Source organism: Erinaceus europaeus, chromosome 5 (assembly GCF_950295315.1).
Source record: "Erinaceus europaeus chromosome 5, mEriEur2.1, whole genome shotgun sequence".
Classification (NCBI taxonomy): Eukaryota; Metazoa; Chordata; class Mammalia; order Eulipotyphla; family Erinaceidae; genus Erinaceus; species Erinaceus europaeus.
The window spans coordinates 1,449,202-1,464,060 of NC_080166.1; the positions used below are offsets into that span (position 1 = coordinate 1,449,202).

General features: G+C 49.5%; 1 long non-coding RNA gene across 1 annotated transcript; it reads right to left on the minus strand.

Moving 5' to 3' along the window:
- Positions 1-3,043: 3,043 nt before the first annotated feature.
- Positions 3,044-14,504, minus strand: LOC132538564 (uncharacterized). The gene is made up of 6 exons (XR_009549901.1): positions 12,587-14,504; positions 12,128-12,549; positions 11,935-12,036; positions 11,142-11,321; positions 4,761-4,940; positions 3,044-3,897 (listed from the first exon to the last, which is right to left on the minus strand). It is a non-coding gene; the product is annotated as an uncharacterized LOC132538564 (long non-coding RNA).
- Between the last annotated feature and the right edge of the window lie 355 nt (positions 14,505-14,859).

Sequence of the window (14,859 nt, forward strand, 5' to 3'; positions counted from 1 at the left end):
GTCAAAGTGACAAAGTCATCTAGACACCTATGCTGCCAACACCTGTACTGTAAGCCGGAAACTCCTCAATGAAGCAGAAAGGGGGGAAAGGACGATGCTATGTCCTTCGGGTCAAAATGCATGGAAATGGAAGTGAGCATGCGTAGAGAAGTAAGGCAGTGAAACATCATGACTGGTAGGGTTCACGCATACGTGCGATATAGAGAGTCGAAACACACGGACTTGCAAGAAATAAATGAATCAATAAATAAAAGTAACCAGCCCGTCTCTGAGACCTTGGGAGAATTCTAGTGGTTATCCTTGGGTGCTGAGGACACAGTACTATGGTGTGTGAGTGCTGTGCGGCTGCACCCCCATTATCTTCTAATCTTGGAAATCACTAATAACACAAAAGAAAAAGTAAACGAAAATTGGTGGTGGCGGAGTACAATTTTAAAACTAAGATCAAATTTCTGCTCACAGCCATTAATTTTCTACTAATAAAAATGTAATCTGAACCTTGAAGACTAAAGCTGGGAGCCCTAACATTAGATTTTAACGTGTATCATTCAGATATTAAAAGGCAAAGTTAGAGAGCTTGTTTGGAGGGTCTAGCAGGGGAGCGCAGCTACTCTTATACCCTCGACCAAAGACCGGTCTCTACTGGGGGAAGGCCGTGCTCTTTGACCGAGCACACAGCTTTGGGAAGGACGCACACGGGGCGGTGAGGGAGGGAGGGGACACCCACCTGGCCAGCCAGATCAGCCGAATCAGCCCTGGCGATCAGTGGGGTGACAGGTGTTGCAGCCAGCTCACCCTCACATCCTAAAAGCAAAGTTAGAAAATGAAGGAGTTCACGCACTTCTCTCTGTACATCTTTGTTTACAGACTAAGTGATGATCTAGTTAGTGGGGATGCCTGAGGATACAAGGCCATCCCATCTTCCTTTCTCTCCCAGGCTTGAAGGCAGCATGGCCTTCAAGTCAGGACAGACATATCAGAGTGCTGTCTGATCATGAGTCCAGCACACAGAACAGACTTACAGATGTCTTATGGCGTTTAAAAAACACAGATTCTCAGCTCTTCAAACACCCTGTCTCTACAACGATGGTCTTCAGAGGCAGCTCGTGGTTGAAACGTGGTCTCTGAAAAGAGCTAGTGCTGAGGGAAGAGAGGACAGAGTCTGGGTTCTGGAAAGGCTGAAAGAGTTTCCCGGGGATTTCTGTTCTCCCTGAGGGGACATGCAGCCTCTTACCTCAAGAAAATGTGAAAAAAGAAGTTAGAGAGCAAAAGCATTTTTTTTTTTTGGAGTATAGGTCCTTTTATTAGTAGTATAAGATTGTTGCTTTTCAAAAATTAAATGTAATTTTAAGAGATTTGGGAGGCTGGGCGGCGGCACACCAGATGGAGTGCTCCATTCGGTTACCACGCTCCGACAAGGACCCAGGTTCAGGCCCCTGCTCCCCACCTGCAGGGGGGTGGAGGCTCTCAGAGCAGTGAGGCAGGTCTGTGGTGTCTCTCTCCCCTCCTCTCTTAGTTTCTCTCCGTCCTAGTAAGTGAAACGGAAAAGAAAAGGAGGAAGGTGGTCACTGGGAGCTATGGGTCTGCCGTGGGGACACGGAGCCCTGGCAATGACTCCGGCGGTGATTTAAAAAAGACTTACTTACTTATTAATTTGTTTATGGGACCCTGACATATGACACGTTATAGGTCAAAATGGGAATTTTGTCCATGTAAGTCCTGCATTCAGCCTGGGAACTCACCTCCTTGGCTACCGTGGTTTTAAGTTAAATCTTACTTTCAGTGCAAATCTTACTTTCACAGATTTACACGTTCATTTTTTTAACGAGTTAAATATTTTATTTATTTCAATGAGAGAAATACAGAGAGAAACCAGAGCACTGTTCAGCCTTGACTTATTGTGGTGCTGGGAATTGAACCTGGGACAGAGATCTTTTGTAGGATCATTATGCTATTTTCCCAGCCCATCCATTTTTTTTTTCTTTTTTTTCCCCCAGGGTTATTGCTGGGGCTCGGGGCCTGTGTTACGAAATCACTACTCCTGGAGGCTATTTTTCCCGTTTTGTTGCCCTTATTGTTACTGTTGCCATTGATGTCATCATTGTTGGATAGGACAGAGAGAAATGGAGAGAGGAGGGGAAGACAGAGAGGGGGAGAGAAAGACAGACACCTGCAGACCTGCTTCACCGCCTGTGAAGGGACTCCCTGCAGGTGATCCTTGAGCTTGGCGCCATGTGCACTACTGCCCGGCCCCTACATTTTCATTTTTTACCCACTGGCTTCAAATTACTCTTGATGAAAAGGGTTGGCAAATTCATCCTGTGTACTCACTTTCTTTTATATATATCTTACTATCTTTAGTTGTTTATTGGATAGAGACAGCCAGAAATTGAGAGTGAAGGAGGTGATAGAGCGGGGCCAGGCGGTGGCGCACCTGGCTGAGTGCACGTTACAGTGCACAAGGACCTGGGTTCAAGCCCCCTGTTCCCACCTGCAAGGGGAAAGCTTTGTGAGTGTTGAAGCAGGGCTGCAGATGTCTCTCTGTCTCTCTCCCTATCCCCCCTAAATTTCTGGCTGTCTCTATTCAATAAATAAAAATAATAAAAAGGGGGGAGGAAGAGAGAGAGAGACACCTGCAGCCCTGCTTCACTACTCGCAAAGCTTTCCTCTGCAGGTGGGTACTGGGGTCTTGAACCCAGGTTCTTGTGCACTGTGACGACTAAATTCAACCAGGTACACAGGCATCTGGCCCCTGTAGTGACAGTTTGTTCCTACAGTTTTTTGAACATCATGAAAAAAACAAGTATACCCCCTCATAAATTTTCACATTAATTCAGATTTTTTAAAATTGTATTTATTTATTTATTTATTTTAACCAGAGCACTGCTCAGCTCTGGCATATGGTAGTGTGGGGGATTGAACCTGGGACTTTGGAGCTTCAGGCATGAGAGTCTGTTTGCATAAAGAACCAGTATGCTGTCTACCCCCTGCCCATTAATTCAGATTTTTAAACAGCAGTGAGAAAGGCCAGGGAACAAGAGACTAGAGAGATAACTCATATTCCTTTATTTACTCTTGTAAATAGCAACCATTTTGACCTAGTGGTTTTATTTATCTGTGTGACTTGTCATCAATGTGCTAGAGTTAAATTTTTATCTCTTTTAACAGAGACTGGGGTTTGTATATCAGGATTACACTGCTCCCAGCTGACTTCATCTCTCCAGCCCAGGAGTTGAAACCATGCCATCAGCCTTGGGAGCTGACTGGGTTGACTTTCTGGAACGCAAATGTGTTCCACTTCTGTTCCTTGTTCCACTCCTGACTCGCTCTTCTGGCTCTTGGCTGTCCTTCTTTGCCCTCCCTCCCTCCCTCCCTCCCTCCACGTCTTCTCCTCTGTGCAGGCAGCCCCCAGACATGAGCACCCCTGCCTGGGTGGGGACAGGAATCCATGGGGGACACGTCTGCCTGGACCTTAGATATTTGAAATACAGTTCTCGTGTGGCTCCAGCGGCCTTTCTCACTCGGTGGCAGTGGAGAGCTTGATTTATTTCTTCCCCACTTAAACACTTGATTGTAATAGAGCTTTGGACCCGAGATGAATCTACCTTTCTCAGCTCCATGCAGTCAACACGTCTCCATGCCAACTCTGCTTCTCGGGCTCTCCAGTCTTCCGGAATCGGCCCATTCCTTCCTCTGCGACACCTCCTCGTGGTCCTGGTGGTGTTCTTCCAGCAGATGCAGAAGCCAGAGCTGTCTGGATGGGTCAGTGTGGACATGCCAGCTACCCCCAGCGCCAAGGCCCGTATGTCAGCGCTGGGCAGCGTCTTGCATCCCATCCAGTCCCCACAGGAAGTCGACGGCGAAGAGGCCGAGTGACACATCCAGAACACATAACAGCTAGTAAACAGAGCACGCACATTGCATCAGTTAAGGGCGGCGAAGCTGAAGAAAAAAATGTGAATGAACGGGATGTCCCGGGAACAGCCGGCCGGCACCAGCAGCTGTGTGAGTCTTGTCTGCACTCTTGTTCATCTGGCTCACTCAGTGTCTTCATTTATTTTTAGTGTTTTGATAACTTAGCCACTATGGCTTCCCTAGAAGATCACCTATGTAAGCTGTCATCTTTAATTTTTTTTTTTTATTCCGCCTACAGTTATTGCTGGAGCTCGGTGCTTGCGTGGTATTTCACTGCTCCTGGTGGCTTTCTCTGCTTCTTTCTTTTGAGGATTTAAGGGAGTCAGGCGGTAGCGCAGTGGGTTAAGCACACGTGGCGCAAAGCACAAGCACTGGTGTAAGGATCCCAGTTCGAGCCCCCGGCTCCCCACCTGCAGGGGAGTCGCTGCACAGGTGGTGAAGCAGGTCTGCAGGTGTCTGTCTTTCTCTCCCCCTCTCTGTCTTCCCCTCCTCTCTCCATTTCTCTATGTTCTATCCAACAACAACGACATTAATAACAACAACAAGAAGCAACAAGGTCAACAAAAGGGGAAAAAATAAAATAATCTTTTTTTAAAAAAAGAGAGGATTTGAGAGCAAAGGAAGAGATAAAGGAGAGAGAGCGAGAGAGAGCAAGAGAGACATGTACAATACTGCTTTACCACTTAGGAAGCTCCCTGCCCCCTGCCCCTACAGGTGGGTATGAGGGGCTTGAACCCTGGTCCTTGCACATGGTGACACGTACTCTGCTAGCATCATCACTGCCTAGCCCAAGTACGTTAGGGCCTATCTTCTGGGCAATCCCTTTCTTGTCTCCAAATACAAACCTTGGGCTTTTCCAAATTTAATGTCGGAATGAAAACTCCGTCTTTGGCATTGCGTCTTCTCTGCCATGATCCAGTCATGTTTCCAGAATGTGTCTCTAAGAGGATTCAGTTCACCTCTAGAGTCATGAGATGAAGACCACATTCAGTGAGTGCTTCGCTCCGAGCACTGGGCTATCCCACCTGCAGTCACACGTGTTAAAAAAGATGTTGAGTTCCCTAGTAGGGGAGCAAACCAAGGCTGTCTTCCCTCGTCTCTATTTATCAGTTACTTACTGTTTCTACTACAGCCCTGCTTAACTCTGGCTTTTGGTGACGTGGGGAATTGAACCTGGGACTTTGGGGCCTTAGGCATTACAGTTTCTTTATGTAACAGCTATGCTGTCTCCTCTGTCCTCTTCTCTCACTTTTAATTAATTAATGACTGTTTTTGCCAGAACAGTGCTCAGCTCTGGCTGGTGGCGGTGTAGGGAACTGAACCTGGGGCTTTGCAGCCCTGTGCACTGGAGTTCCTCTGCACAGTCATTATGCTGTCTCCCCTGCCCTCTTCCCTCATCTTTAATTAATTAGTCATTGTTTATTTTCTACCAGAGCACTGCTCAGCTCTGGCTGGTGGTGGTGTAGGGGACTGAACCTGGGACTTTGGGGCCTCAGGCGAGAGTTTCTTTGCATGAGCATTCTGCTAGCTCCCCGCTCTCTTCCTCACCTTCCGCTGCTGGTCTTTCTTAGAAACAGGAGCCTGTACCCTGCTCCGCTTTCCGGCTCACGCTCAGCCCTGGGACTGGATGCAGACCCCAGCCACTGCAGGCACAGCCAACCTGATCTCAGCAGGAAGACAGGCCTCTCCGTCTGGCCTGTCAGCCTCCCACCCTCCCTTCCTGCAGAAACACCAGCACTTTACTGGCAGCAGCTGAAACACCGCTCTGTGTCTCTGTGTCTCTGTGGCTCTGTGTCTCTGTGGCCCTGTGTCTCTGTGTCTCTGTGTCTCTGTGGCCCTGTGTCTCTGTGGCTCTGTGGCCCTGTGTCTCTGTGGCCCTGTGTCTCTGTGTCTCTGTGGCCCTGTGTCTCTGTGGCCCTGTGTCTCTGTGTCTCTGTGGCCCTGTGTCTCTGTGTCTCTGTGGCCCTGTGTCTCTGTGTCTCTGTGGCCATGTGTCTCTGTAGCCCTGTGTCTCTGTGTCTCTGTGGCCCTGTGTCTCTGTGGCCCTGTGTCTCTGTGTCTCTGTGTCTCTGTGGCTCTGTGTCTCTGTGGCCCTGTGTCTCTGTCTCTGTGGCCCTGTGTCTCTGTGGCCCCGTGTCTCTGTGTCTCTGTGGCCCTGTGTCTCTGTGGCCCTGTGTCTCTGTGTCTCTGTGTCTCTGTGTCTCTGTCTCTGTGGCCCTGTGTCTCTGTGTCTCTGTGGCTCTGTGTCTCTGTGGCCCTGTGTCTCTGTGTCTCTGTCTCTGTGGCCCTGTGTCTCTGTGGCCCCGTGTCTCTGTGTCTCTGTGTCTCTGTGGCCCTGTGTCTCTGTGGCCCTGTGTCTCTGTGGCCCCGTGTCTCTGTGTCTCTGTGGCCCTGTGTCTCTGTGGCCCCGTGTCTCTGTGTCTCTGTGGCCCTGTGTCTCTGTGGCCCTGTGTCTCTGTGGCCCTGTGTCTCTGTGTCTCTGTGGCCCTGTGTCTCTGGGTCTCTGTGGCCCTGTGTCTCTGTGTCTCTGTGGCCCTGTGTCTCTGTGGCCCTGTGTCTCTGTGTCTCTGTGGCCCTGTGTCTCTGTGTCTCTGTGGCCCTGTGTCTCTGTGGCCCTGTGTCTCTGTGGCCCTGTGTCTCTGTGTCTCTGTGGCCCTGTGTCTCTGTGGCCCTGTGTCTCTGTGGCCCTGTGTCTCTGTGTCTCTGTGGCCCTGTGTCTCTGTGTCTCTGTGGCCCTGTGTCTCTGTAGCCCTGTGTCTCTGTGGCCCTGTGTCTCTGTGGCCCTGTGTCTCTGTGTCTCTGTGGCCCTGTGGCTCTGGGTCTCTGTGGCCCTGTGTCTCTGTGTCTCTGTGGCCCTGTGGCTCTGGGTCTCTGTGGCCCTGTGTCTCTGTGTCTCTGTGGCCCTGTGGCTCTGGGTCTCTGTGGCCCTGTGTCTCTGTGGCCCCGTGTCTCTGTGTCTCTGTGTCTCTGTGGCCCTGTGTCTCTGTGGCCCTGTGTCTCTGTGTCTCTGTGGCCCTGTGTCTCTGTGGCCCTGTGTCTCTGTGTCTCTGTGGCCCTGTGTCTCTGTGTCTCTGTGGCCCTGTGTCTCTGTGGCCCTGTGTCTCTGTGGCCCTGTGTCTCTGTGTCTCTGTGTCTCTGTGTCTCTGTGGCCCTGTGTCTCTGTGGCCCTGTGTCTCTGTGTCTCTGTGGCCCTGTGTCTCTGTGGCCCTGTGTCTCTGTGGCCCTGTGGCTCTGTGTCTCTGTGGCCCTGTGTCTCTGTGGCCCTGTGTCTCTGTGGCCCTGTGTCTCTGTGTCTCTGTGGCCCTGTGGCTCTGGGTCTCTGTGGCCCTGTGTCTCTGTGTCTCTGTGGCCCTGTGTCTCTGTGTCTCTGGGTCTCTGTGGCCCTGTGTCTCTGTGTCTCTGTGGCCCTGTGTCTCTGTGGCCCTGTGTCTCTGGGTCTCTGTGGCCCTGTGTCTCTGTGGCCCTGTGGCTCTGTGTCTCTGTGGCCCTGTGTCTCTGTGGCCCTGTGTCTCTGTGTCTCTGTGGCCCTGTGTCTCTGTGGCCCTGTGTCTCTGTGTCTCTGTGGCCATGTGTCTCTGTGGCCCTGTGTCTCTGTGGCCCTGTGTCTCTGTGTCTCTGTGGCCATGTGTCTCTGTGGCCCTGTGTCTCTGTGGCCCTGTGGCTCTGTGGCCCTGTGTCTCTGTGGCTCTGAGGCCCTGTGGCCCTGTGGCACCTCTGACGCACAGGCCTCCCCTGGCAGCAGAGCTCAGGGCTGCGTGGCCTCTGAGTAGCCCCATGCTGACCGCATCCTGCCTGGCCTTCCCACACTCTCCCAGATCCTCCCCACACCTCCCTGCTTCCTGTCAGCACAGATGAGCAGGCCTGCTTGGGAACTTGAGTCTGCTTCTCACAACATCCTCCCAGACAAGGAATCCGGTGTGTGTTAGTGAGTGTGTCTGTGTGTGTGTGAGTGTGTGTCTGTGTGTGAGTGTATGTGTGTTAGTGTGTGTGTCTGTGTGTGAGTGTGTATATGTGTGTTATTGTGTGTGTCTGTGTGTGAGTGTATGTGTGTGTCTGTATGTGTGTCTGTGTGTGTGTGTATATGTGTGTTAGTGTGTGTGTCTCTGTGTGAGTGTGTGTATATGTGTGTTAGTGTGTGTGTCTCTGTGTGAGTGTATGTGTGTTAGTGTGTTAGTGTGTGTGTCTGTGTGTGAGTGTGTGTATATGTGTGTGTCTGTGTGTGTCTGTGTGTGAGTGTATGTGTGTTAGTGTGTGTGTCTGTGTGTGAGTGTATGTGTGTTAGTGTGTGTGTCTGTGTGTGAGTGTGTGTATATGTGTGTTAGTGTGTGTGTCTGTGTGTGAGTGTATGTGTGTTAGTGTGTGTTAGTGTGTGTGTCTGTGTGTGAGTGTGTGTATATGTGTGTTAGTGTGTGTGTCTGTGTGTGAGTGTATGTGTGCTAGTGTGTGTGTCTGTGTGTGAGTGTGTGTATGTGTGTTAGTGTGTGTCTGTGTGTGAGTGCATGTGTGTTAGTGTGTGTGTCTGTGTGTATGTCTGTGTGTGTATGACTGTGTGTGTATGAGTGTGTGTATATGTGTGTTAGTGTGTCTGTGTGTGTATGTGTGTTATTGTGTGTCTATGAGTGTGTGTCTGTGTGTGTGCGTCTCTGTGTGTGTGTGAGTGTGTGTGTGAATGTGTGCATCTCTGTGTGTGTGTGAGTGTGTGTGTATCTGTGTGCGTGTCTGAGTGTCTGTGTGTGTCTGTGTGAGTGTCTGTGTGTGTGTATGTGTGTGAGTGTGTGTGTCTGTATGTGTGTGAGTGTGTGTGTATGTGTGTGTATGTGTGTATGTGTGTGAGTGTGTGTGTCTGTGTGTGTGTGTCTGTGTGTGAGTGTGTGTGAGTGTGTATCTGTATGTGTGAGTGAATGTGTGTATGTGTGTGAGTGTGTATGTGTGTGTCTGTATGTGTGAGTGTGTGTCTGTATGTGTGAGTGAATATGTGTATGTGTGTGAGTGTGTGAGTGTGTGTGTGTGTCTGTATGTGTGAGTGTGTGTCTGTATGTGTGAGTGTGTGTCTGTATGTGTGAGTGAATATGTGTATGTGTGTGAGTGTGTATGTGAGTGTGTGTGTGTGTGTGTGTCTGTATGTGTGAGTGTGTGTGTGTGAGTGTGAATGAATCCACTTTTCATAACATTTTCTTGTTCTGAGACCTGGTGGTGGTGCATCTGGTAAAGTTTACATCTCACCATGGATGAGGCCCTGGCTGAAGCTCCTGCTCCCCCTGCATGGGGGGGGGCACTGCTGTGGCTGTCCCTCCCCCTCCCCTCCTCCTCCCTTCCCCCCCTCCCCTCCTCTTCCCCCTCTCCCTCTCCCTCTCCCCCTCCTCTTCCCCCTCTCCCTCTCCCTCTCCCCCTCCTCTTCCCCCTCTCCCTCCCCCTCCCCTCCCCTCCTCTTCCCTTCCCCCTCTCCCTCTCCCTCTCCCTCTGTGTCTCTCCTTATGTCAGTAAAGAAGGGGAAGAACAGGTCTGGGAGTGACAGATTCCTCACACGGACCAGCCCCAACAATAACCCTTTACAAGCAGGTGTGCAGGAGTCTCTCTTTCTCTCTCCCTCTTTAGTTCCTCTCTGCATTTCTCTCGGTCCTGTTAAATAAAATGAAAAAAAAAAAAAAAAAGACGGTTTCTGGGAGTGGTGGATTCATGGTACCAGTACTGAGCCCCAGTGCGAACCCTGGAGACAATAAATGAATACATAAATGATTCTTTTAAAAGCACTCGAAAGGGAATACAAAGATGGAGAAAAGAGAGAGGCGCCTACACCACTGCCCTTGTGACGACTTCCCCCACAGGTGGGCACCAGGGGTTTGAACCCACGTCCTTGCAAACTGCAGCACGCAAGCCTGATCTGGTGGGGCCTGGGGAGGAGAGCAAGGCCCATAGCGCCACTTCACTGCTCACAAAGCTTCTTCTCTGCGGGCGGGGACAAGGGGCTCGAACCCAGATCCTTGTGCATTGTGTCATGTGTGGGCACTCAACTAGGTGCGCCACCACCCGCACCCTCAGCCTCCCTCTTCACCGTGCCTTGTCCATGGCCTCCGAGCACAGGAAGTTCCCAGCTGTGACTCTCAAATCACTGCACAGAGCCCTTCCACAATCCACAAGTGTTTAGCTGCTTCTTCCGGTGGGCGTGTTATCTCTTCCAGGACTCTACTGCTGCAAACAGCCGCGGCCTGAACCTGGCCCACAGCCAACTTCCTGTCCCCAAATGTTTGTTCTACCTGCCCTCATGAGACAGGTAAAGTCGGGCAGGGATTAGCTCTTAGGCCTCTGGTAGCAGGCACCATGCTAATTATCCCTTCTGTCCTTTTCCGGATGAATATACCTGCTTGAACGTGGACAGCCTAGACTAAAACATTTCCTCAGCCTCTCTTTCTTTCTTTCTTTCTTTCTTTCTTTCTTTCTTTCTTTCTTTCTTTCTTTCTTTCTTTCTCTCTCTCTCTCTCTCTCTCTCTCTTTCTCTCTCTCTCTCTCTTTCTTTCTTTCTTTCTCTCTCTCTCTCTCTCTCTCTTTCTTTCTTTCTTTCTTTCTTTCTTTCTTTCTTTCTTTCTTTCTTTCTTTCTTTCTTTCTTTCAGAAATGAATGAGGGGCCGGACAGTGGTACAGACATACCACCATGCACATGGACCCAAGTTCAAGCCCCGGCTCCCCATCTGCAGGGGGGGAGCTTCAAGAATGGTGAAGCAGGGCTGCAGATGTCTCTGTATCTCTTTCTCTCTATCTCCCCCTCCCTTCTCTGTTGTGTCAAATAAAATAGAAGAAAGAAAAATAAGGCTGCTAGGATTGGTGTATTTATAGTGTCTGCATAGAGCCCCAGAGATAACCCTGGTGGCAATTAAAAGAAAAGGAAAGAAGGAAAGAAGGGAGAGAGAGAGAGAGAGAGAGAGAGAGAGAGGAGGTAGGGCAGCCGGTTAAGCATAGGTGGCACAAAGCACAAGGACCGGCGTAAGGATCCCGGTTCGAGCCCCCCACTCCCCACCTGCAGGGGAGTCGCTTCACAGGTGATGAAGCAGGTCTGCAGGTGTCTGTCTTTCTCTCCCCCTCTCTGTCTTCCCCTCCTCTCTCCATTTCTCTCTGTCCTATCCAACAACGATGACATCAATAACTATAACAATAAAACAACAAGGGCAACAAAAGGGAATAAATAAATGAGTATTTTTTAAAAAAGAAAGAACTACATACACAAGGCATACCTTCAACTCCTATGAATATTTAAAATGGTAAGCATTCAGGAAAGCCAAGAGACCAGTGCGTGAGCTCTCTGGATCAGGTGGCTTTTGTTCTTTACATCACAGGATGCAGGGCGAGTCTCTGTCAGTCTATATCGGGGAGAAGTCTATTCACACCTTCAGAAGATGAGCCATAATTATGAGCTGAAAACAACAACAAAAGAAGAAAAAAATAAGTTAGAGTAGTAGAAAGTCTTCTAAGCACAAAACTCCTATGACTTCTACTCAGAATAGAACTAAAGACCAGTAAGAAATGGGTAGACAATTGAGGTGAGACAGGCAGCTTGGACTGGCAGCACATTTCACTTGGACGCTGTGCTGCTCTGCAGCTTCATGGCCTGGGTCCAAGTCTGGCCCCCGCTCCGCTGAAGGAAGAAGCTTCAGTGCTGTGGCCTTTCTCACTCTCCATCTCTGCCTCTGTTACCTCTCTGTCTTTATCAAAAAAGAAAAAGGGAATAAAGGAGAGAAAGAAAGATTGAAAGGAAGGAAGGAAGGCCGGTAGGAAAAAGAAGATGAATGAGAACTTTCCAGAAATAGGACATATAGCAGCTAATAGAAAACAAAATGGTCTTTGTCTTTCTTAATTATTAAGGAAACACAAATTAAAACTAGAATGTGATATTGCTATATGCCTACAAAAATGAGTACAATGAAAAAGACAAATAATAGAGGGTGCTAGCAAGGCTGGGGAATGACAGACGCCTGCACGCACTGCAGGAAGGCTGTCCATTAGAACAGGCTTTGGAAAACTACTTACTAGTGGCTTCCAAATGTAACATGCCTGCTGGATAAGTTATGTCCAGCAAAGAAAGATACCTTACACACGAGACAGCAGGAATGTCGAATTGTAGCTTCAAAGCTGAAACAACCCAATATCCATCAGCAGACAAGGGGGAAACACACTTGCATCTGTATATGATGGACTACTGCACAACACGTGGTATAAATACCTCTGCAGGATGGAAGTCCTTACTGGAGAAAGCTGAGTGTAAGGGAGGTGACACTTGGCATCACTTCACTGGCCGATCCGATCCCCTTTCTGTGAAGGTCAAGACCAAGATGAATGCAGATGACAGAAGTGAGGGAAGTACCCCACTGGGTCGCAGGGCAAGTTGTGACTAGTACGAGAACTGAAAGACTTTCGGTCCGTTGCTCTGCGTAGCATGAGGAAAGATGTTGGCAGTACTGCTGATGGTCTAGCTCTTGGCCTGGGCTTTAATTTTACAAGGATGCGAACTGTTACGATCTGCTAAGTGGTAAACCTCTTGAGTGTTTTCCTTCCTGTGTTGGATGTTGGTTCAAACGAATGAAGTGTCAGTGTCTCTGTCTAGTCCGGTACAGGACCATGCTGGCGGGGTTTGCGGACGTCTTGCTTCACATGTGCTGCTTATGGGACTGGTGTTTAGAACGATCTCCTGGGGAGGGAATTTGGCCAGCTTTACAAAATGAAAAGAGTCTAAAAATGCATCTTCCAGTCTGTGACAACACATGTAAACCTTCCATGTTCTCTACAGTGTTGTCTATCACAACAAAAATGGAAGCATCCCCCAGGAGAGAGCAAACACATGTAGTATACATTATGTTCTAGCTGACAAGGGGATGTGAACTTGTACCTGACGGTTTAGAAGGACCATCAGTTAGAAAGAATGTACAGCTTGCCTCTGGCTGTGTTCATTGTACAGACAAGCATCTGTAGTCTTCTGGCATAATTCTAGAGGAATACACAAGAAATAGGCAATAGTTCTTCCAAGACAAAGCATTAAAGGACACTCATTCCCCACTATCATTCTTCCTGATGTTCATTTCAAATTTTTAAAAAAAGATTTATTCATGATTTAATAATGACTAATAAGATTGTAAGATAGCAGAGGTACAATGCCACACAATTCCCGCCCCCAGAGTTCCATGTCCCCTCCCCTCCATTGGAAGCTTCCCTGTTCTTTATCTCTCTGGGAGCAGGGACCCAAATTCTTTATGGGGAGCAGAAGGTGGGAGTTCTGGCTTCTGTCATTGCTTCTCCGCTGGACATGGGTGTTGGCAGGTGGACCCACACCCCCAGCCTGTGTCTGTCTGTCCCTAGTGGGGCAGGGCTCTGGGGATGGAGGCTCCAGGAAACATGGGTGAGGTTGTCTGCCCAGGGAGGTCAGGTTGGCATCATAACAGCATCTGCAACTTGGTGGCTGGAAAGCAGTAAGATACAAAGCAGGACATATTGTTTCATAACCAGGGACCCAAAGGTAGGAACAGAGCAGATGAAATCAGGGGTCTTCATGTGGGAAGTAGCTAGGAAGTCTATTTAGGTGTGTTTCAAGGGGCCCATGACTTTATTTATTTATTTATTTTTTGCTTGAGCTAACAAACAGGTGGGATAAAAGTCTTGTCTGGATGGTGTCAGAGTTTAGGTTCATTTCAAACTTTGTATTTACATGTCACCTGCTCTGAAATCCATGCTATCTAAAGCTGACTGTGCGATGCTGTCTTTTCCTAAGCCCCAGTCAGGGGCTTCCTAAACTTTCTGTTATTGGCAGGTGTGCCTCTACCCCCCTGAGCAGCCCTCAAATCCCCTGACGGAGCACAGGCCAGACTCTTCTTCCAGGATATTGAGCCAAGCGGGCAGGTCACTGCTGCCAGTGACCCTATTAATTGAGTTTAGGTCCCGAGTGGATTTGAGCAGATTTCAAAAAGTGAAATATTCAAAGCCTTTTTGAGCTCTTGGGTTCTGACCCTCTTCTCAGGCCATAGGGTAGCTAGTGAAAGACAAGTGCTCCCTCTGTCCTTAGTCAGATTCAGGGGTCCTCAAAGTGGCTCTCAAGCTGGAGGGAGGGAGAACCCCGGATGGGACAGTGATGTGACTGGCAGAGGAAGTGTGTTCAGCCTGGCATATGTATATGTTCTGTTCTGGATCTGAACAAGCTGCCAGGAGCCAGAGCCTTATAGCTCAGTGGCTGAGGGTTCAAAGTGCTGGAGATCCTCAAAGGAAAACATAATCCAATCAAGAAGGGTTTGTGACAAAACCAAAGCAGCCTCCAAATTGCTTCTGGTCATTTGCAGCAGATGGAAGAGGTGGGGCCGGGCGGTGGTGCACCTGGTTAAGCACACATAGTACTAAGCACACAAGTACTAGCCTCAAGGATCTCCACTGTTTCTATCCGCCTCTATCCAACAATAAAATAATAATATTTTTAGAAAGGAAAGTGAGAAAAACTAAAGGCGCCTGTAGCATTGCTTCACCACTTGAGAAGCTGCCCCTCCTCCTAAAGGAAGGGGTAGGGCTTGAACTCCGGTCCTTGCACATTGCAGCCTGTGTGCTCCGCCACCCAGCCCATGGGTGCTGCCAGGTGAGGTCTGATGTAAGAAGTCACTATGACAACCACTTTGGTTGGCGCCGGTGGGCAGGTAGCAGCTCTGTCACAGATGGAGTTCAAGCTCAGGACATGACCCCAAGATACAAGGAGCAGAGCCAGAGTGGAGGGACGTAGGGCCTGGCTCCCCTGGCTCTCCTCCAGGGATGTGAATAGCCTCGGGCGCTGTGACTCAGGCCAGCTGCCCTGGGATGGGACTGTCACAGTACCTGGCTTCTGCCAGCCTGCACGCGGAGACCACTCCAGACTCCTGTGTTCCAGCACCACGTCCAAGGGCACATTCTGGTGCCACAGTCAAGTTTCCCAAATGCTAGAGCTGG